The following is a 21,141-nucleotide window of genomic DNA, read 5'->3' as shown; positions in this document are numbered from 1 at the left end:
TTTTCCTGTGGTCATGTATGGATGTGAGAGTTGGACTGTGAAGAAGGCTGAGCGCCGAAGAATTGATGCTTTTGAACTGTGGTGTTGGAGAAGACTCTTGAGAGTCCCTTGGACTGCAAGGAGATCCAACCAGTCCATTCTGAAGGAGATCAGCCCTGGGATTTCTTTGGAAGGAATGATGCTAAAGCTGAAGCTCCAGTACTTTGGCCACCTCATGCGAAGAGTTGACTCATTGGAAAAGACTCTGATGCTGGGAGGGATTGGGGGCAAGAGGAGAAGGGGAAGACAGAAGATGAGATGGCTGGATGGCATCACTGACTTCATGGACGTGAGTCTGGGTGAACTCCAGGAGTTGGTGATGGACAGGGAGGCCTAGCGTGCTGCAATTCATGGGGTCGAAAAGAGTCGGACACGACTGAGCGACTGAACTGAACTGAACTGAAGGAGTCAAGTTGAATACTTTAGTATGGAATTTCACTTTTAGGGAGTAGTCTTCTGTGCTAACATGATATGATTCCCATTTTGACAGATGGGATAATTGAGGCTTCAAGAAGTTTAGTACACAGTCACGATCAGGATGGCCTCCCAGACTCCTGAGACCACCCCAGCACTCTTACCACCCACGCTACCTTTCACTGCTCCATGGTATGCATGACTAAAGCATATTTAATCTTTATGAATCATTTCTGAGACCCATGTTCAGGAAGGTCAGTGATCTGTATTGTTGAGGTAAGATAAATTGTATCCACTGGAAGGTCAGCTGCTGAGTATATTGGGTTAAAGGAGCTAAGGAAGTAAATCATTCAGTGAGTGAACTTCGAAAGGCCAAGGTATTAAACTCCAAGTCAACCAGGATTTAATTTATTTGTTACTGAGGCAAATACCATTTTTACTGCATGCTAATAAAAGCCTGAGCTCTGTTGCCAAGATTCAGAAGAAATCTTAGTGGTCATTTTACCCTCCATTGGTAAGAAAATGGAGACTGTCAAATTCAGGAAGGCTAGAAGAAAGAGAATAAAGGGGAGAATGCAGAGCACTTCTCCCCTCCCTTTGTCTGTCATCTCTTTTTTTCTGGACAGATGGAATCACCTCATCTGGATCTTGGTGCTCTGGGAACAGAGATCTCTTCCTGTGGCCAGCATCCCCTTTGGATAGCCAGTTACTTTGGGCTAGAAGGTGGAAAACTCAGCATTTCTGCAGATGTCAAGCTCAACAGAGGAGCTCCTCTGCTCCTCTAGAGCCCTTGATTCCTTACCTTTGCTCATCCCAGGCTTCTCTTGCTTGTTCTCTTTAACTAGCAAGGCCACTGTCAACTACACATATGTCCAGTTCACTTAGACAAGAAGTCACTCAGAAAGCTTCTTCTCCTCCTGGAATTCCCTCTTCAGCTCTCAGAGCCAGGCCATAGTCCATGCTTGCTCCAACATCTCATGTAAAGGCTACTTGTTTCAGGAAGGATGCCAGGCTTGGATTCATCTGGATGCCCTCATTCCAGGGTGCCTCCCCAGTTCAGGACAGTTACAAAGAGCTATGTACGTGGGATCTACTTAACATCAGCATGGCACAGGGAAAGGGCACCAGTTGGAGGAGTCAGTGGACTAGGGATCTAATCTTACTCTTATAGGTGCTGGAAGTGTAGCTTTAGGCCAATCACTTGCCATCACTAGGCTCAGTCTTTCTTATTTACCTTACTCACCTCTTCCAGTAGTTTGTGAGATTCAAGAGGGTTGACATGTTCATTCATTGAATAAATTCTTATTGAGCAGGTTATCATCTGCTAGATCCTATGGGTACAGCTGTGGATAAGAGGAGCTCAGTTCTCTCTCTCTCTCTTTTTTATGTAATTTATTATTTTTGGCTGAGCTGGATCTTCAATGCTGCCTGCAGGCTTTCTCTAGTTGTGGGAAGTGAGGGCTACTCTTAGTTGTGGTGAATGGGGGCTATACTTTGTTGCAGTGCATGGGTTTCTCATTGCGGTGGCTTCTCTTGCTGTGGAATGAGAAGAATGGTGACATCGTGTCACAAGAAGAGCATGGAGGATGGGATGTATTCTTGCAGCCATTTGTTTTGGTTATTTTTTGTTTTATTTGGTCATACCACGCAGCATGTGAGATCTTAATTCCCTGGCCAGGGATTGAACCTGTACCCCATGCAATGTAAGCACAGAGTATTAACCACTGGACCGCCAGGGAAGTCCCATGACAGCCATTTTTGGAAAGTACAACTTGGTCCGATATGATAACATGTACATGCTCAAGTGAGTGCTGGGCAAATGGGAAGTGGTCAGCCAGCGTTAACTGTTTGCTGTTAGATGCTTTGAAGGAAAATCATGTGATTTCTGATGACTCCGAGAAAGTCCAAAACATTATGCAAATGTGAGGGATTTGTCTTTTTATTCAGTATTCCATGGTACCTTTTTTTTCCCTTTAAGGCCATTTTAGCTTCACGTTTCCCAAGAGCAGAGACCACACCTTCTTAACTTTGCTGGATTATTCCACTCTTTGATTTATTACCAGAAAATACGAGCTCCCTTATTAATTGTATGCTGCTGCTGCTGCTGTGTTGCTTCAGTCGCGTCCGACTCTGTGCGACCCCATAGACGGCAGCCCACCAGGCTCCCCCGTCCCTGGGATTCTCCAGGCAAGAACACTGGAGTGGGTTGCCATTTCCTTCTCCAATGCATGAAAGTGAAAAGTGAAAGTGAAGTCGCTCAGTCGTGTCCGACTCTAGCGACCCCATGAACTGCAGCCTACCAGGCTCCTCCGTCCATGGGATTTTCTAGGCAAAAGTACTGGAGTGGGGTGCCATTGCCTTCTCTGTATTAATTGTATAGATGAGATATAAAGGAGACATAAGATTGGCCTGTGAGAATGAAACTAGAAAATCAACACATGATGGATGCAGTTGTGGGTTTGTTTTATGGATTTAGTTATTATGCTTAGTTGCTCAGTCATGTCCAATTCTTTGTGACCCAATGGACTGTAGCCTGCCAGGCTCCTCTGTCCATGGGATTTTCCCAGGCAAGAATACTGGAGTGGGGTGCCATTTCCTTCTCCAGGGGATCTTCCTGACGTGGGGATCGAAACCCTCATCTTTTACTTGGCAGGTGTCTCCTGCTTGGCAGGTGGATTTTTTAACCACTGAGCTATTTTTAGTTATTTATATATGTATACTATACATATATATTATATATAAATATATACATATTGCAAACCACCCCAAACCCAATGGCATAGAAGAATGATCATTTGATTGTTCAGGATTTTAGGCAGGCAGGAATTTGGGCAGGGCTTGGCTGGGACACTCATCTTTGCTTTATCTGCTGTCAGCCACAGCATCTTAAGAATCAAGACGGCCTCACTCACATGTCTGGGTGCTGGCTGTCCACTGGGGCCCCTTGGTTCTTTCCTATGTGCCTTCTTACCCTCCAGGGTCTCTTTCTCTCCGTATGACCTCCCCAACAGGTTTGCTCACATTTCTTTCCATGGAAACTGTTTCCTAGAAGTCAAAAATGGAAGTAAAAAATATGGCATACGACAGCAGTGGGCATCTGGACCCCCATGTTACCAGGCACTGTTCTAACAGCTTTATGTGGATTAACTCATCCCATCTTCACAGCAACTCCGTTAAGTAGGGTCTATCAGTAGCTCCATTATGCAGGTGGGCAAACTGAGGCAGAGAGTGTAAATATTAATAACTTGCCTGGGGTTGTGCAAATGATTCATGTGCCCAGAGCCATGCCTATGGGTCATTCCAGTGCTCTAATGCTATTTTTTTAATTTTTATTTTTTAAAATTTATTTATTTTTTAATTGAAGGATAATTGCTTTACAGGATTTTGTTGTTTTCTACCAAACATCAACAAATGTTTATTTTTTTAAATTATGAAAGTAATTTAAAAATGCTTCTAACACATTTACAGGAGACCTGGAAAATACAGAACAAGATTACATATAGTTTCACTATATACTACAATTATTTTTTAAGTAGATAAATTAATTTTTAGTTGGACCTTCAATATCAAACTCTCAAAAATTAATAGAATAAATATACAGAGATGTAGAAGGATATAGTAGATTTAAAAAGCACTGTGAACCGATTCAATATAATTAAGATTTATATAATTTTCACACAACAGTAGGATACAAATTCTATTCAAGTTCCCGTAGACTGTAAACTAGGAGACACCGGAACATACTCAGGGACATAAAACAAGGTACAAAAATTTCATCAACTAAAGGCATTGAAATCATACAGAATCTGTTCTCTTATCACTGTGGAATTATGTTAGAAATCAATATCTAAAGATATTTGAAAATAACCCACATATTTTAAAATGCAGTGTGACACTTACCAACAGAGATCTTCAACTTAGCCATCGAAAGGCTCAATAAAGTTAGACTGAAGAAAACACAGAGGGTGTTGGCAAAGAAAGCATTTAAATGAGAAATTAGTACCAAAATGAGAAATTAATATTAAAGATACTTTAAACAAAATTTCATGTACTTGGAAGTTAAATGTCCACTTTTAGATAATGAGTGTATCTAAGAAGCCATAACAAGGAAAATTAGAAAATATTTGTAACAGAATAAAAATGAAAAGAGAATTTACCAGAATTATGTTGCACACAGCTGAAGCCGCTCAATGCAGTGAAATACAATATGGAGTCCTGAATAAGGTATGAAAACAAATAATACACTTGCATAACATTTTGTGAAATTTGAATGAAGTCTGCACTTTATCTACTGTCATTTCTTAAATTGCTGACTAGGCTCACAGACTGGACCAGAATAGTCAAAATAATGTGGATAACAGCAATTAAACTAACCCACTATTGAATGGCTACTTCCAGCACAAGGGGCTTTCCAGAGCTTCTTTACCTCACGGACTCCTCCTTTCCACCCCAGAGCCCCACAAGCTAGCTCTTACTCTCCTTATTTTGTAGACAAAAAAACAGACACAGAGAGGTCAAATTATTTGGATAATTTGCCCAGGCAAGATTTAATGGTAGCGGACTAACTTGCATTAACCAACCTGGAGAAAGGGTGTGTGGAAGGCAAGGGCGAGGGGACAGAGCCCCCAGAACTGCCTGTGGGGAGCAGCCTTCATCTACGGACATCTTGGCCCTGGGCAGGGTGAGGCCGGGGCTGGCGAGAGGCCATTGCTGTCCTCTGCCGGTCACTACCTGGAGCCACTTCCTCCTTTGCTGTGGCTCCTTGCTCACCACACAGCCTTCTTCCTGTAACTCACCTTCCTGCACTGGGTGCCTGCAGGGAAAAGGAGCGCAGGCACACAGAGGCAGGGGTTCCAGTCTGCTGGGCACTTTACTCAGGACTCGCATACTTGCCATTCCCTTTGCGTGAAACGCCTCTGATCTTGGCTCTAAGGAGGTGGCCTTACCTTAGCTAAGTGGCCCTTCTTCCTCATATTCCCCACACCTAACCCTGGTGTTTATCATTCTCTGTTAGCTATTTATAGATTAAAAAAATTAACAGGGACTTTCCTGGTTGTCCAGTGGTTAAGACTGTGCTTCCACTGCACGGGGCATGGGTTCAATCCTTGGTCAGGGAACTAGGATCCCTTGTACACAGAGCAGTCCCCCACCAGAAAAAATTAACAGACTCTTGTTTGCAGCAGTTTTGGGTTCAACGCAAAGTGGAGCTGAAGGCATGGGACGCTCCCACGCAAGCCCTACCCCCTCCACCTCCCATACGCACCAGTGTGACACACTTATTTCCTCAATATCGACCAAAGTCCATAATTTACATAAGCAGACACTCTTTTTTTTGTACATTTTATGGGTTTTGACAAATTTGTAATGGCATATAGCCAACAGTATAGGATCATTCAGAGTAGTTTTATAGCCCTAAAAATTCTCTGTCCTCTGCTTATTTATCCCTGCTTCCCCCAAACTCCTGGCAACCTTTGATATTTTCACTATAGCCATAGTTTTGCCTCTTCCAGAATGTCATGTAGTTGGACTCATACAATATGTAGCCTTTTCAGATGGGCTTCTTTTACTTAGTAATATGCATTTAATTTTCCTCCACATCTTTGCATGACTTATTAACTCATTTCTTTTTATTGCTAAATAATACTCCATTGTCTGGATGGACCACAGTTTATTTATCCATTCCCCTTCAGAAGAACATCTTGGTTGCTTCCAAGTTTGGGCAGTTATGAATAAAGCTGCTGTAAAGTTTGGGTGCAGGCTTTTGTGTGGACCTAAGTTTTCCACTCCTTTGGGTACATGTCAAGGAGCTTGACTGCTGGATCACATGGTAAGAGCATGTTCAGTTTTGTAAGAAACTGGCAAACTGTCTTCCAGAGTGGCTGTTCCATTTTATAATCCCCACCAGCAATGAATGTGAGTTCCTGTTGCTCCAGCTCCTCCCCAGCACCTAGTGTTGTTATTATTTCTGATTTTATCCATTCGTAAGAGCGGTGTAGAGATATCTCATTGCTGTTTTAACTCCCAGTTCCCTAATGACATGTGATGTTGGGCCTATTTTCATATGCTTATTTTCCATCTGCATTTTCTGTGGTGAGGTCTCTATTTGTTCAGATTTTTCCTCCAATTTTTAATCGTGTTCATTTTCTTATTACTGAATTTTAAGAGTCCTTTTTAAACATTTTAGTTAACATTCCTTTTCAGATATATCTTTTGTAAATATTTTCTCCCAGTCTGTGGCTTAGTTTCTGATTCTCTGGATTGATATTTATTTTTTTCTCCCCAACTAGAATACATGTTCTATTAGATTAGAGACTTTTATTTATATATTCATTAAATATTATCAGTAAGGGAAGAAAGAAGAATGAATTAGCATTTTGGTCTGTGTATCAGTGTTTTATTACTCTGGTTGAAGTAAATCTACCCCTAAAAGAGAATCCACCCTCAGTCTGTTGACAACATCAAGTTTTGGAGCCTGATGAGGGAGAGTCTCAGACCTTGGGAAATTCATCAAGGTTTGCTATGGCCTTGGAAACCTTCCTGGGTACCAGCAGGCCTCTTCCCTTGGCACCATCCTCTTTCTTGTTATACAGCTTCTTTCTCTCATCAGCAGATTGTATTTCTTATGGATAATGATGGGTTCTCAAATAGTTGAGACCCTCTCCCAACTATTCTGCCTTCTACAAAGGAGTGCACAGTTATGTCCAGTTTTGCCAGTCCTGTGTCAAAGAGTTCCTAAGGTCCTGCCCCAAAAGGGCGACCAGCACTGTTGTGGGGTTGTTTGTATGTAGCTCACTTGGCACTGGTCACTTTACTCTCCCTAGTTTTCTTTTCTTTTTAAAAGAATTTATTCATTTATTATGGCTTTGCTGGGTCTTCATTGCTGTGTAAACTTTTCTCTAGTTGCAGCTAGTTGGGGCTACTCTCCGTGGTGCACAGGCTTCTCATTGCGGTGGCTTCTCTTGCTGCAGTGCCCAGGCTCTGAGGCGAGCAGGCTTCAGTAGTTGCAGCACATGTGTTGAGTAGTTCAGTAGTTATGGTTCATGGGCTCAGTTGCCCCAAGGCATGTGGGATGTTCCCGGATCAGGGATCAAACCCGTGTCTCCTGCATTGGCTTTACCACTGAGCCACCAAGGAAGGCCTCTCCCCAGTTTTTGCTCTTCTACTCCAGCAGCCTCTGGACCCTGCTGGGCTGTGAGAGTTGATTTGGACCTGGAATTTGTGTTGCTATATCACCTTCCCAGAAATAGATGTTCAAGATATTATGTGCTAATCTCCTAGCAACCTTTGCTGTCTTTGGAGCTAGGAAAAGGTAGATGGAAACAGATGGGTGTGGTGGTAACATTGATAATAGATAATTTTTTGAGCATTTAACATGTGCTAAGTCCCATGCTGAGTACATAGTAAATATTATCTAATGTAATCATCAGAAACTCGATAACACAGGCATGTGTGTGCTTAGTTACTCAGTCGTGTCTGACTCTCTGTGACCCCATGGACTGTAGCCCATCAGGCTCCTCTGTCTATGGGGATTCTCCAAGCATGGAGAAAACCCAGGGAATTCTCCCTGGGTTGATTCCCAATCCAGGGATCACATTCAGGTCTCCTACATTGCAGGCAGATTCTTTGCCATCTGAGCCACCGGGGAAGCTCACTTATTACTATTATCATCCCCATGTTTCAGGTGACCAAACTGAGTCACAGAGAGGGTAAGTACCTTTGCCAAGGTCATTCAACAAACAAATGGCTAAGTCAGGATTTAAGCTCAGACCCTGTGCAATGCTTTTGAACACCACACCATAGCCCTCTTGCCTGCTGCAAAAAGTATCTTCCTCACAACTCTGCAGAGCACACAAAATCGGCCTTTTGCACCTATGATTCTGGCTGCCCTGCCTGAACCGTGGAGACTTCCCCAGGGGCACCCCCCGTTCTGGCATCCTCTTCTCTCCAGACTCTGCTGCTCCCCACAGAGCCTCCGTCCTCCCCCAGAAACTTGCAGCTTTGAGGCAAAGGTGCCCTAATCTCCCCCTCCAGTCCTCCTGGAGTTCTTATTAGCAGTACCTTCTCATAAGCCATTCAAGGAGAACTTGCGGGTTCCAAAATACAGCATTTAAATAGTTTACTGCCTCATAAACAGCACTCTGCAAGGACGCTGCAGGCCTGTGTTGGTTGAAACACTCAGTTCCTGTGTTTTCAGGTTTGGCTTTACCTTTCTCGGCTGCGGTTACTTTCTTATTCCGGGCAGGCTGACTTTTGTCAGGGCAAGGTTGATGTGGGGGCTGGCAGAGTGCCCCTCCTGTATTCCCATGTGTCATGAGGCACCAGAGGGATGTTCTTCTTCTCTCCTTCGTTCTGAGTGAGCAGGGTTTATCCAAGGGGGCAGTGGGGGCAGGAGAAAGGACTAGGAGACCTACAGAATACAAGAGTCACATCCTGAGGGTCCTCCACTAGAGTGTTTCCCAGGAGATCAGGAGTGGCTAACCATGTACATTAACCTCAAGTCCTCACATCCTCTGGTGTCCCCACCACAAATGAGAAAGTGGAGCCTGGGGAGTGACTGTCTCCAGTTATTATACAGCTAACAAGTGGATCTACTGAAGATGGTTCAAACAGATTTCACTTCACAAGGCGAGGGCGAGGTTAAGACTGATAAGGCACCTAGACAGGAGCAACCACAAGAAGTTCTGAACACCTACAAACCTAAAAGATCAAGGAGTGGAAAGACTGGGAGCAGAGATGGGTGAGAACTGGACCCATGGAGGTCGACCTAGAATCACAGAGGGACCCAGCCACTGCCAGGACCAGGATTCAAAGCAAGGAAGGAACAGGGAAGAAATATCCTGACTCTCATTTCTCCTGATCTCCCATCCACCCAGAGGCTCCCATTGGCCAAACCCATCCAGAACCCAGATGATGCAGCCTAAAGGGGTCAGTCATCCAGGCACAGAGCAGGATGGAGGAGGAGGGGACATGTGTGTGCGTGTGTGCAAATGGAGTGCAACCAGCATAGCAGTGCAGCTGGATTTTGAGCCATGAGCTCTTAAGAGCCCTTGTCCTCTGTTGCGGTTCTTTCAAGCTGAGGTGCCCCTCCATCATGCAGTAGCAGATGGATGCACTGGCCTGACTCGCCTCTTTATTAATTAGAATGATTCTTCTCCCCCTTTTCCCTTCCTCCTTCCCCCTGTAGGAACCTCTCCCAGAGAATGAAATTGCCTAGGCCCAGGCTTCTGGCCAGCTGGATTCCACCACAGCCCTGACTGCTGATTTCATGGGTTTTTTGTTTACTTGTTTTTTTGGATTTATGCTTACATGGCTTGGTGATGGATCTTGGAGAATTGCCTCCAATTTCTAACTGGCCATCTTCCCTTCTCACCCTCCACCTGCATCAGTTCAGTATTTCCACCGAAGTCTTGATTGAGTGGTCAGCCAATGGCATTACCACTGCCCTGTTGCTGTTCTTCTGGGCAGGGACTAAAGCTAGGTGAGTGCTCTGATCGTCCAGACCAGAGAGAAGCTGAAGCAGTGCTAACTGTCTTGGGTGGTACCCCAGGATCTAGTGTAAGACATGAAGGGCGTCAGACACAAGGGGTGGTTGACCGGAAAGCATTAGAACACTGAAAGGTAATCCCTCTGTTATGTAAGAAAGCCACTGTCAGGGCAAGAGGGACGGAGAAAAGTTTGTCTTCTACTGTGTCTAATGTGATACCAACAAGGTGTCTCTGTTTTCCTTGCAGTTTCTAGACCTGCTAAACCTGGCTGGTCAGATGTTTGTCCCAAAACACCATTCCTTGAGGCAGTGGGGCTTCTGGATATCCCTGTCAGACCTGAATTCTTGACTTCTCACAGACTCCCCTCCACACACCCACCTGGATGCTGATCTCCAGTGTCTGTCTGTTTTGCATTTCAATCATCAGCTTTACAAAGGATGATTATGACAGTGACAATCCTGACATTTCCCATGAGCTGCTGTTCAAGTACTTTATAAATTTCACAGCACTGTTATTATCCCCATTCCCAGGTGAGGATAGCAGGCTTTAGCAAGATCACATGATTTGGCCAAGATCATAGCTCAGTTGGTAAAGAATCCGCCTGCAATGCAGGAGACCCTGGTTTGATTTCTGGTCAGAAGATATGCTGGAGAAAGAATAGGCTACCCACTCCAGTATTCTTGGGCTTCCCTTGTGGCTCAGCTGGTAAAGAATCCATCTGCAATGTGGGAGACCTGGGTTCAATCCCTGGGTTGGGAAGATCCCCTGGAGAAGAGAAAGGCTACCCACTCCAGTATCCTGGCTAGAGAATTCCATGGACTGTACAGTCCATGGGGTCACAGAGTTGGACACAACTGAGTGACTTTCACTTCGTTTCACTTCTTACACTAGTAAGTCTTACATAGATCCTGAATCCAAGCCTAGAGAAGCCTCCAGGGCCCACATCTAGCCATGACCCTGTATTGCCTATTGATGACAGAGGGTGGGTTTTTCTTTCTTCCATCTACTTTATAAAGCCTTTATTAAATTATAACTGGTATACAATTAACTATACATATTTAACAATACAAACTGATGAGTCCTGACATATGTATACAGCCATGAAACCATTGCTATAATCAAGATAATGAATATGTCTATCACTTCCCGAAGCATCCTATGCCCCTTTGTAATCCATCCTTCACTCCCCCCCACCTTGTTCCTAGGCAACCAGTTGTCTGCTTTCCATCTCTATAGATTAATTTGCATTTTCTAGAATTTTATATATGGAAACAGACAGCATGTAGTTTTTTTCTTTTTTTTTGGTCTGACTTCTTTCAGCATAATTATCTTGAGGTTCATCCATGTTATTGCACATGTCAATTCCTTCTTATTGCTGAATAGTGTTCCCCTCTACATGTATACTATATTTGTTCATACTATATGAACTATATTTGTTCATATATACTATATTTGTTCGTCCATTTGCCTCTTGATGGACATTTGAATTGCTTCCAATTTTTGATGATTAGAAATAAAACTGCTAAGAAAACTCAGGTACAAGTCTTTTGTGGACATATGCTTTTATTTCCCCAGGGTAAATACCTAGAGGTTGAATGGCTAGATCTCATAGTAGATACATATTTAATATGATAACACACGGCCAGACTGTTTTCCAAAGTGCTTGTGCTGTGCTTTACATCCCTCCCAGCAGTGCATGAGGAGTTCTAGTTGCTCCGCTTTCTTGCCAGCATTTGGTATAGTTGTTTTTTAAATTTTAGCCATTCTAGTAGGTATATTGGAGAAGGCAATGGCAACCCACTCCAGTACTCTTGCCTGGAAAATCCCATGGATGGAGGAGCCTGGTGGGCTGCAGTCCATGGGGTCGCTAAGAGTCGGGCATGACTGAACGACTTCACTTTCACTTTCACTTTCATGCATTGGAGAAGGAAATGGCAACCCACTCCAGTGTTCTTGCCTGGAGAATCCCAGGGACAGAGGAGACTAGGGGCTGCTGTCTATGGGGTCGCACAGAGTCCGACACGACTGAAGTGACTTAGCAGCAGCAGCAGCAGTAGGTATATAGTTTCTCACTGTGGTTTTAATTTACATTTTTCTGATGACTAGTTATGTTAGGCATCTTTTCAGATCTTATTTGCCATCTGTTTATCTATTTTAGTGATATGTCCTTTCAGATGTTTTGCTCATTTTAAAAACAATTGGATTGTTTGTCATCTTACTGAGTTGTAAATGTTCTTTATATATTCTAGAACATGTCCTTTGTCAGATAAGGTTTTGCTCCTTTTCATATGCAACCTTTTCATTTTTATAACAGTCTCTTTTAAAGAATGAAAGTTTTATTTTTTATTTTTCACTGAAGTATAGTTGATTAACTGGAGAAGGGAATGGCAGTCCACTCCAGTATTCTTGCCTGGAGAATTCAGGCTCAGAGAAGCCTGGTGGGCTACAAGTTCGTGGGGTCACAAAGAGTTGGACACGACTGAATGACTAACACATACATAGTCGATGAACAATGTTGTTAATTTCTAGTGTACAGCAAAGTGATTCAGTTATACATATACATATATCCATTCTTTTTTCATATTCTTTTCCATTATAGTTTATTCTGAGATATTGAACATAGTTCCCTGTGTTATACAGTAGGACCTTGTTGTCCATCTATTTTATATATAGTAGATTGTATCTGCTAATCCCAAACTCCTAATTTATCCCTCTCCCACCCTATTTCCCCTTGGTAATCGTAAATTTCTTTTCTATGTCTGTGAGTCTGTTTCTGCTTTGTAAATAAGTTCATTTGTATTATATTTTATATTCCACATGTAAATGATATTATATGATATTTGTCTTTCTCTGTCTTGCTTACTTCACTTAGTGTGATAACCTCTAGATCCATCCATGTTGCTGCAAATAGCATTATTTAATTAATTTTTATGACTAATATTCCATTGTATATATATGCCATATCTTCCTTATCCATTCATCTGCGGATGTACATTTAGGTTGCTTCCATGTCTTGGCTATTATTAATCGTATTGCAATGAATGTTGGGGTGCATATATCTTTTTGAGTTATGATTTTCTCTGGATGTATGTCCAGGAGTGGGATTATTGAATCATACGGTAGTTCTATTTTTAGTTTCTTAAGGAACCTCAATAGTGACTGTACCAATTTACGTTCCCATCAGCATGTAAGAGGGTTCCCTTTCAAAAAACAAAAGTTTTGTATTTTTTTTCACACTTTGTGGGTTTTTTTCCTCTGGCAATTATCTGAAGAGAAGCTATCTCTTTTGTTATTATGATTATTGTGGTAAAATATATACATAACACAAAAGTTCCCATTTTAACTAATTTTAAGTATACAGTTCAGTGGCATCAAGTACATAACACTGTTGTAGTTTGTATTTTTTTCAATCCTTTTAAATAATTTTTGGCAAGCTCAAGGTCACTAAGACTTTCTCCTGTGTTTTCTCTGAAAGATTTCACAGCTTTAGTCCTTACAGATCAGTTCAGTTCAGTTCAGTCGCTCACTCGTGTCCAACTCTTTGCGACCCCACGAATCGCAGCATGCCAGGACTCCTTGTCTATTACCAACTCCCAGAATTCCCCCAAACTCATATGCATTGAGTCAGTGATGCCATCCAGCCATCTCATCCTCTGTCGTCCCCTTCTCCTCCTGCCCCCAATCCCTCCCAGCATCAGGGCCTTTTCCAATGAGTCAACTCTTCACATGAGGTGGCCAAAGTATTGGAGTTTCAGCTTTAGCATCAGTCCTTCCAATGAACACCCAGGACTGGTCTCCTTTAGGATGGACTGGTTGGATCTTGCAGTCCAAATCTGAGGTTAAATTGTATGTATGAAACAGTCAAGGTTCATTTTTGTATAGGGTTAAACACTTGTTCCCACTCCAGTGTTCTTGCTTGGAGAATCCCAGGGATGGGGGAGCCTGGTGGGCTGCCGTCTATGGGGTCACGCAGAGTCGGACACGACTGAAGCAACGTAGCAGCAGCAGCAGCAAACACTTGTTCCTGCACCATTTGTTGAACAAACAATCCTTTTTTCATTGAATTATATTGACACTTTTGTCAAAAATCAATTGGTTGTTTTTGACTATTTTCCTGGGTTTTTTTTCACTTTAATTCTGGACAAGGTGCCTTCTGATTTTTACATACTCTTCCTGTAGAGACTCCCTCACTTGTCAATCCACACTGATCTGGCTCCGACCTTCCTTCCTCACTGCTTGATAGATTTCTAGTGGTATTTTCCAGATATGACCTAATTCTTGCCTATCCCCTAAACTGCAGTCAGCCTTGCTGCAGACTCTGTTGTCTGGGCTTAGTGCCCAGCACCTGGGTCCTGCTGTTGCCCACAGTCCTGGCACCATCAGAGTCCTGGAGGGTGAGGGCTGCAGATGGGCCCAGTTCAGGGCCCAGAGAGCGGTAGCACAGCAGACTTTCCCAGCCAGTTATTCAGGAAACCCTGATATAGGAGCCTAGAGATCCAACCCTCATAGCAATAACATAATTACCAGGTCTTCTCAAGACTTCCCTGGTCATTGCATGCATGCTTGCTAAGTCACTTCAGTTGTGTCCAACTCTTCGCAACCCCATGAACTGTAGGCCACCAGACTCTTCTGTCCATGGGATTCTCCAGGCAAGAGTACTGAAGTGGGTTGCAATGCCCTCCTGCAGGGCATCTTCCAGACCCAGGCATTGAACCTGCATCTCTTACATCTCCCGCAATGGTAGGCAGGTTCTTTACCACTAGCACCTGCTGGAAAGCCCCCACTGGTCATTGAGGGCCCATTAAAACCAAAAACAAGATATTGCAGAAAAAAATATTGATGGATAAAACTGAACAAGGGGAATGCAGAGCCATTCTCCCATAAGGAAAGAAAACCTTATTAAACCTACCTATTCAAGGATAGCACTATGGAGCCCTTCTGACCTTATGTGATTTAGAGGCAGAAGGACCACAGTGGTGATTTTTGTCTAATCAGCCATCATGCCTGATGAACAAAACTGGGGAAAACCTTGAAGATGAATTCCTTATATTGTTTAGGCTTCTTTATTAACCTAGAAGACAGGGAGAGTGGCTCAAGTTTGTGGAGAGACATCACTCTGTATCCCTCAGGGTGGACCCAGGGGATGTTGATCTCAGCAGTGACTGTGCAGCTTGCCTCCCAGACTGTTCATGGAAGAGTCTGCAAGAGGGACTTCTGGAAGGATTTTGTTTTGAATTCAGTTGAAAGGAGACACTGCACAGAACATCCAAATCAAAGGTAAGGCTTTATTATGTGGCAAAAACATTTTCCACAAGGAATAAAGAATCCCTGTCGTCAGCATATGTTCAGGGGAGCATTTGAGGGAGGCTATATCTTAGCACAAATATCCCTCCACTCCTAACAGGCTGGAAAGGCAGACGCCATGAAAGAACATGTCTTGCTTGGGCGCTGGGCTCTGAGTCGTTTCTCCAACCACTAGCCACACTTAGGCTCTTGCCTTTGTGAGCCAACAGTTCTAGTCTGGGAAGTGGTCAGATGTGAAGAAAGAGTTTTATTTTAGTGTTGTCCTACCTGGTTCATTCAGGGATGACCCCATTGACAAAAGTCCCAACCCAGGGGTGGGGACCACCTCTGGCAGGAAATCACATGGTCTACTTTCCTGGAGATGCACACAGCCTGCTTTGCTTGTGGACAGAGAGTAGCTGGATGTGATTGAGGTCATAGAATGAAGGAAGGAAGTAGGCATGAATTAGCATCACCATGTATTCATTTGCCACCTGGCTGTGGGTCTTGTCCTGGAAAAATTAGACCAGTGCTCTTTTCCAACTTGCTTGTGAGCAGAGGCAGATCAAAGAGGCTTATGCTGGAGGTTGACTCTGACATTCTGGGATGTTAGGGACTTTCATCTCTTCTCAGGCTATCACTTCCCCAACAATAAGTGCTATGAGTACAAGCAGGGAGAGGTAACCTTCACTGCTCTGGGAAGTGGTAAGGGTGAGAAAACTGATAGAAAAGTTTTTCACGGTAAGTAAAATCTAATTAAAAATGAAGCATTTTATAAACAATATGATCATTAGGGGGTTAATATCCAAAGCATAAACAGCTCATACAACTCAACATAAAAAAAAAAATCCTGCAAACAATCTAATTTAAAAAATGGGTAGAAGACCTGAACAGACATTTCCCCGAAGAAAATATACAGATGGCCAGCAGACACATGAAAAGATGCTCAGCATCAGTAATCACCAGAAAAATGCAAATCAAAAGCACAATGATATATCACCTCACACCTATCAGAGTGACTATCATCAAAAAGACCACAAGTAACAAATGTTGGGGAAGATATGGATTAAAGGGAACTTGTACACTGTTGGTGGGAATGTCAGTTGGTACGGCTACTGTGGAAAATAGTATGGTGGTTCATCAAAAAACTAAGAATAGAACTACTGTATGATCCAGAAATTCCAATCCTGGGTATATATCCAAAGAAAATGAAAACATGGATTCAAAAGATATATGCATCTCAGTGTTGAAAAGATATATGCTTCCCAATGTTTATTTATAAGTGCCAAGATATGCAAGCAATCTAAGTGTCCATCAATAGATGAACGGATAAGGAGGATGTGGTACACACACACACACACAATGGACTACTACTCAACCATTAAAAAGAATGAAAATTTGCCATTTGCAACAACATGGATAGACTTGGAGGAAAGTATGCTTAGTCAAGCAGAGAAAGACTTCTCCAATGCAGGAAAGTGAAAAGTGAAAGTGAAGTCACTCAGTCGTGTCTGACTCTTCGCGACCCCATGGACTGCAGCCTACCAGGCTCCTCCATCCATGGGATTTTCCAGACAAGAGTACTGGAGTGGGGTGCCATTGCCTTCTCCGATATAATATCATACATGGAATCTAAAAAATAAAACTAGTAACAAAAAGACAAAAGAGAAACATACTCACAGATACAGAGAACAAACTAGTGGTTATCAGTGCAGAGAGGGAAGAGAGGAGGAGCAAGACAAGGGAAGGAGACTAAGAAGTACAAACTACTATGTATAAAATAAATAAGCTACAAGAATATATTGCACAGCACAATGCATATAGCTAATAGTTTATAGTGACTATAAATGGATTATAATCTTTAAAAATGCTGAATCACTATGTTGTACACCTGAAACCTATATAATAATTGTAAATCAACTATACTGCAATAAAATAAAGTATGAAAAAGAAGCATTTTAGGACATACTTCCCTGTGCCCAAGTTTCCGACCAGACTCACTGGTAGGCAGATTAAACTGAGGCTTTTGTGTTTGAAATCCAAATGATGTTATAAGAAAAACACATCTTTGGAGTCAGATACATCTGGATTTAAATCCTCGCCCCACATCTATCACCTGAGTGGGTTTGGGAGGTCATTTACCTTTGTTGTAATGTGTTAAGTGAAATAATACACAACTCATTGGGTTGTCACTGAAGATAAACTTTGCAGGCCCTGCTTAAATCACCCATCTGCAATAGAATTAAGGAGTTTCAAAGGGAGCTTTCATAAGCCAATAGGGAACTTTCTGACTTAAAAAAACAAAAACAAAAACTGCTTGAGTGGACATGAAAGAGGATGTCATAAAGAGCTCTCGAGAATTCTGTGTTTTCATTTTTGTTTTTGAGAAGCACCCTGATTGAGGGAGAAGGCAGTCTCTGAGTCTAGGGGAACCTCTGTGGTGGTTGCTGGGGCAAGAGCAAAACCTATCTCAGAGAAGTTTCTGGCCATTTCATTCCAGACTCACATCCTTCAACGTTGGGGACCCCAGTGTATAAATATATTAATACTGCATGTTATTGTATTATATGCTGTCATATTTAATAGAATCAGTAACTCTTCTTTTCTTTCATAATCACTGTTTTGATTCCACAAGCAAAATATTGTTGGCCATGTAATAAAGTGGTACATTGAAGCCTTGTGGGTTTGATTTGATTCAAATACTGACACCATGCATAGAGACCATTTTAAACTATGTGGGCAAGGCTGGCAAGTACTGGTCAAGGACAGCTACTAACCTGGGGTCAGAGTGGACCACAAGTTGGACAAGCTAAAGATGTATATTGTCCCTTAGGGACCCTGAAAATTGCCAGAATTATTTGGCAGTAGGGACCTGAAGGTCTTCCAATGGGTTTGCAGCTGGGGCAGCTGTCTCTCAGGTGCCTGCCATGGGATAGATAAAAATATCCTGGTTGTCTGTTTTCATAACTTATAAAGTAGTTCCAGGAAGCAACCATCTTCAAGGGCAATTAGAAAGCTTGTAGATTTCTCCAGTGCTAGGCAGTATTGAAGCAAAGTGAAACATTTCCAAGAAAGGGTTCTGGGGAATTTGTGTAAGGCAATCTCTCCCTAACAGCCCTGCTCCCCAAAGAACCCTGATCCCACAAAGGCCACACTTTTGGGCTTTCATCGGTTTAGAAAGATATATTTATACGTTTATGCACTTTTATTTCTGTTTGTTTCTCTTTGATTTTAAAAGTATTGTTTTTTGGTGTATATATTTCAGTAGCCTTTGAGTTTTACTTCTAGAAACAAATATAAAAAGTGATTGTTTACCCATCTATTAAATGGCCAAAATCCAAAACAGTAGCAACATGAAATGTTGGTGAGGCTATGAGACAACAGAAACTCTCACTCATTGCTGATGACAGTGTAAAATGTTACAACCACTTTGGAAGACAGTTTGACAATTTCTTATGAAAGTAAACATACTGTTACCATATGATCTAGCAATTGCACGCCTTGGTATTTACTCAAAGGATTTGAAAGCTTATGTTTATGCAAAAACCTGTGCTTGATGTTTACATCAACTTTATTCATAATTGCCCAAATTTGGAAGCAACTACGATGTCCTCCAGTAGGTGACTAGATAAGCTAGTATATCATACAATGGAATGTTGTTGTTGTTTAGTCACTAAGTTGTGTCCAACAGTTTCTGACTCCACAGACTGTAGCCTGACAGGCTCCTCTGTCCATGAGATTTCCCAGGCAAGAATACTGGAGTGGGTTGCCTTTTCCTCCTCCAAGGGATCTTCCCTACCCAAGATCCAACCCATGTCTCCTGCTCGGCAGGCGGATTCTTTACCTCTGAGCCACCTGGGAAGCCCACAATGAAATATTTTTCAGTACTAAAGAGAAATGCGCTTCCAGGCCATGAAGAGATATAGAGGAGCCTTAAATACATATTACTAAGTGAAAGAAGCCCATCTGAAGTCTATATACTGTATGATTCCAACTATATGGCATTTTGCAAAAAGCACAACTATGAAGAAAATAAAAAAGATCAATAGTTGCCAGGGTCTAAGGAGGGAGGGATGATTAGGTGGAGCACAGAAAATTTTTAGGGCAATGAAGCTATTTCTGTATGATACCATAATAGTAGAGACATGCCATTGTATAATACATTTGTCTCAACCCATAGAATGTACAACACCAAGAATGATCTCTAATGTTAGCTATCCACTTTGGGTGATAATGATGTATCGATATACAATCACCAGTTGTGACTGCTGTTCCATTCTGGTGGTGGATGTTGATGATGGGGAAGGCTGTGCATGTGTGGGGTATATGGGATATTTCCCTCTGTACAACAATAGATGTATCCTCTCAATCTTGCTGTAAGACTAAAACTGCTGTGAAAAATAGTCTATTTTTTTTTTTTCAAGTGATTCTGGTTCTCATGGCTGCAGTCAGGAAAAAAAAAACCCATCCACCCCAAGTCTGACAAACCTCCAGATTGAAAGTGGCAGTGAAGAGAAAGGAGGTCGAAGCACTGGGCTGCCCAGTTCACACCTGTTTTGTGCCCTACACTCTGCCAGGTGTTGATAGAGCAAAGAATAGACAAAAGTCCTTCCCCTCATGGAGCTTACTTTCCAGCTTTCTTACATCTCCATGTGGGAGATGCCACGGGCAGGGGCCCTGAAGTGAGAGTGGTGTGCCTTGGGTATTGGAGCAACAGCAAGGATGTCTGTGTAGTGGGGGCAGAGGAGTCAGAATGGGGAGGAGCAGGGAAGGTGGGGGAGGGATGGGGCCAGATCGTGTGAAGGTCATGGGTAATGCTTTCACTTTACTCTGAGTGGTAGTGAGGAAGCTGTTGGGAGGACATGAGCAGAGGAGTGATGTGGTCCAGCCTACCCTATCACAGCATCCCCCTGGCTGCTGCTTGGAGAACAGACTCTAGGGGCGCAAGTGGAAGTGGTGCCCCCAACAAAGAGGCTGCTGCTATAGCCTGGGCCGAAGACCTTGATGGCTGGACCAGAGTGATGGGAACGATGGTGGTTAGAGGCATTGCTCCGGTTACAGACGTGCTTCGAAGGCAGTGCTGGGAGGATTTGCTGACAGATGGACTCTGTGACACCGCCTGGTCCTAACTTGGTCTAAACTCTGTTTTCATTTAATGGCAGATACTGGACCTGCAGGATCTCAGGACAGCAAGCATCAAATCCCACTCACACAAAGTTACAAATGGGGATTTTTCTGGACGAATATGCAGACCACAAGGAAAAACTTTAGAACTGGGTTCTGAAAGGATGAGTCTGGGATCTTAGAACCAGGAATTAACCTTCAGGTAAGGCCCTGTTCATGATATGAATAGCTGTAGCAGTCTTGATTCAGGTTTCAGATTTCAGTGGAAGAGCAGGTAGGACTACACTGAGCCACGTGGTTAATGCTAGATAGCCACCGGATGGAGGGGTGGGTGGGGAGAGGGTAGGGAAATGTACTTCACAAGAGGCAAATTAGGTGTTGAGATCAAAAGAAAGAAGGGGAAATGGGTACTGGAAAAAAGCCCCACAGATACTTATACTCAATTCCAGCATAGAGTTTAAGAGGAGAAGGAAACAGAGGCTCTGGTTTTGACTGACCAGGGAGTGGGCAGGGAAGGAAGTCAGCTGGCTCCTTCTGGGTTAATCTGAGGAAAGAGTATAGCCGGGTCTGGCCTCTGCTGCTCACTGGCTGTGCTACTTCAGGCCAGGACGTCACCTCTCTGGCTCCAGGCTCCTGTGCACTAGAGTGAATGCTGTAAACCTTGTCTTCATCAAAGACAACCTTGATGATTTTTCCCCTCCCCCTTCCCCCAAACCTTTCACATTACTTCACGGCCTTATCTTGTGGAAGGGTGCAACGTGCATTAGGCTTCTTGAAATTTCCAGACCAGCTGAGG

General features: G+C 43.0%; 1 long non-coding RNA gene across 1 annotated transcript; it reads right to left on the bottom strand.

Moving 5' to 3' along the window:
• Window positions 1-1,916: 1,916 nt before the first annotated feature.
• On the bottom strand, window positions 1,917-20,934 carry LOC129622393 (uncharacterized). Its single transcript, XR_008699953.1, has 3 exons — window positions 20,843-20,934; window positions 3,366-3,498; window positions 1,917-1,989 (listed from the first exon to the last, which is right to left on the bottom strand). It is a non-coding gene; the product is annotated as an uncharacterized LOC129622393 (long non-coding RNA).
• Window positions 20,935-21,141: the final 207 nt, after the last annotated feature.

Source organism: Bubalus kerabau, chromosome 11 (genome assembly GCF_029407905.1).
Source record: "Bubalus kerabau isolate K-KA32 ecotype Philippines breed swamp buffalo chromosome 11, PCC_UOA_SB_1v2, whole genome shotgun sequence".
In the NCBI taxonomy this organism is placed as follows: Eukaryota; Metazoa; Chordata; class Mammalia; order Artiodactyla; family Bovidae; genus Bubalus; species Bubalus kerabau.
Note: the sequence above shows the minus strand (reverse complement) of the source record. Positions and strands in the feature narration are given on the sequence as shown.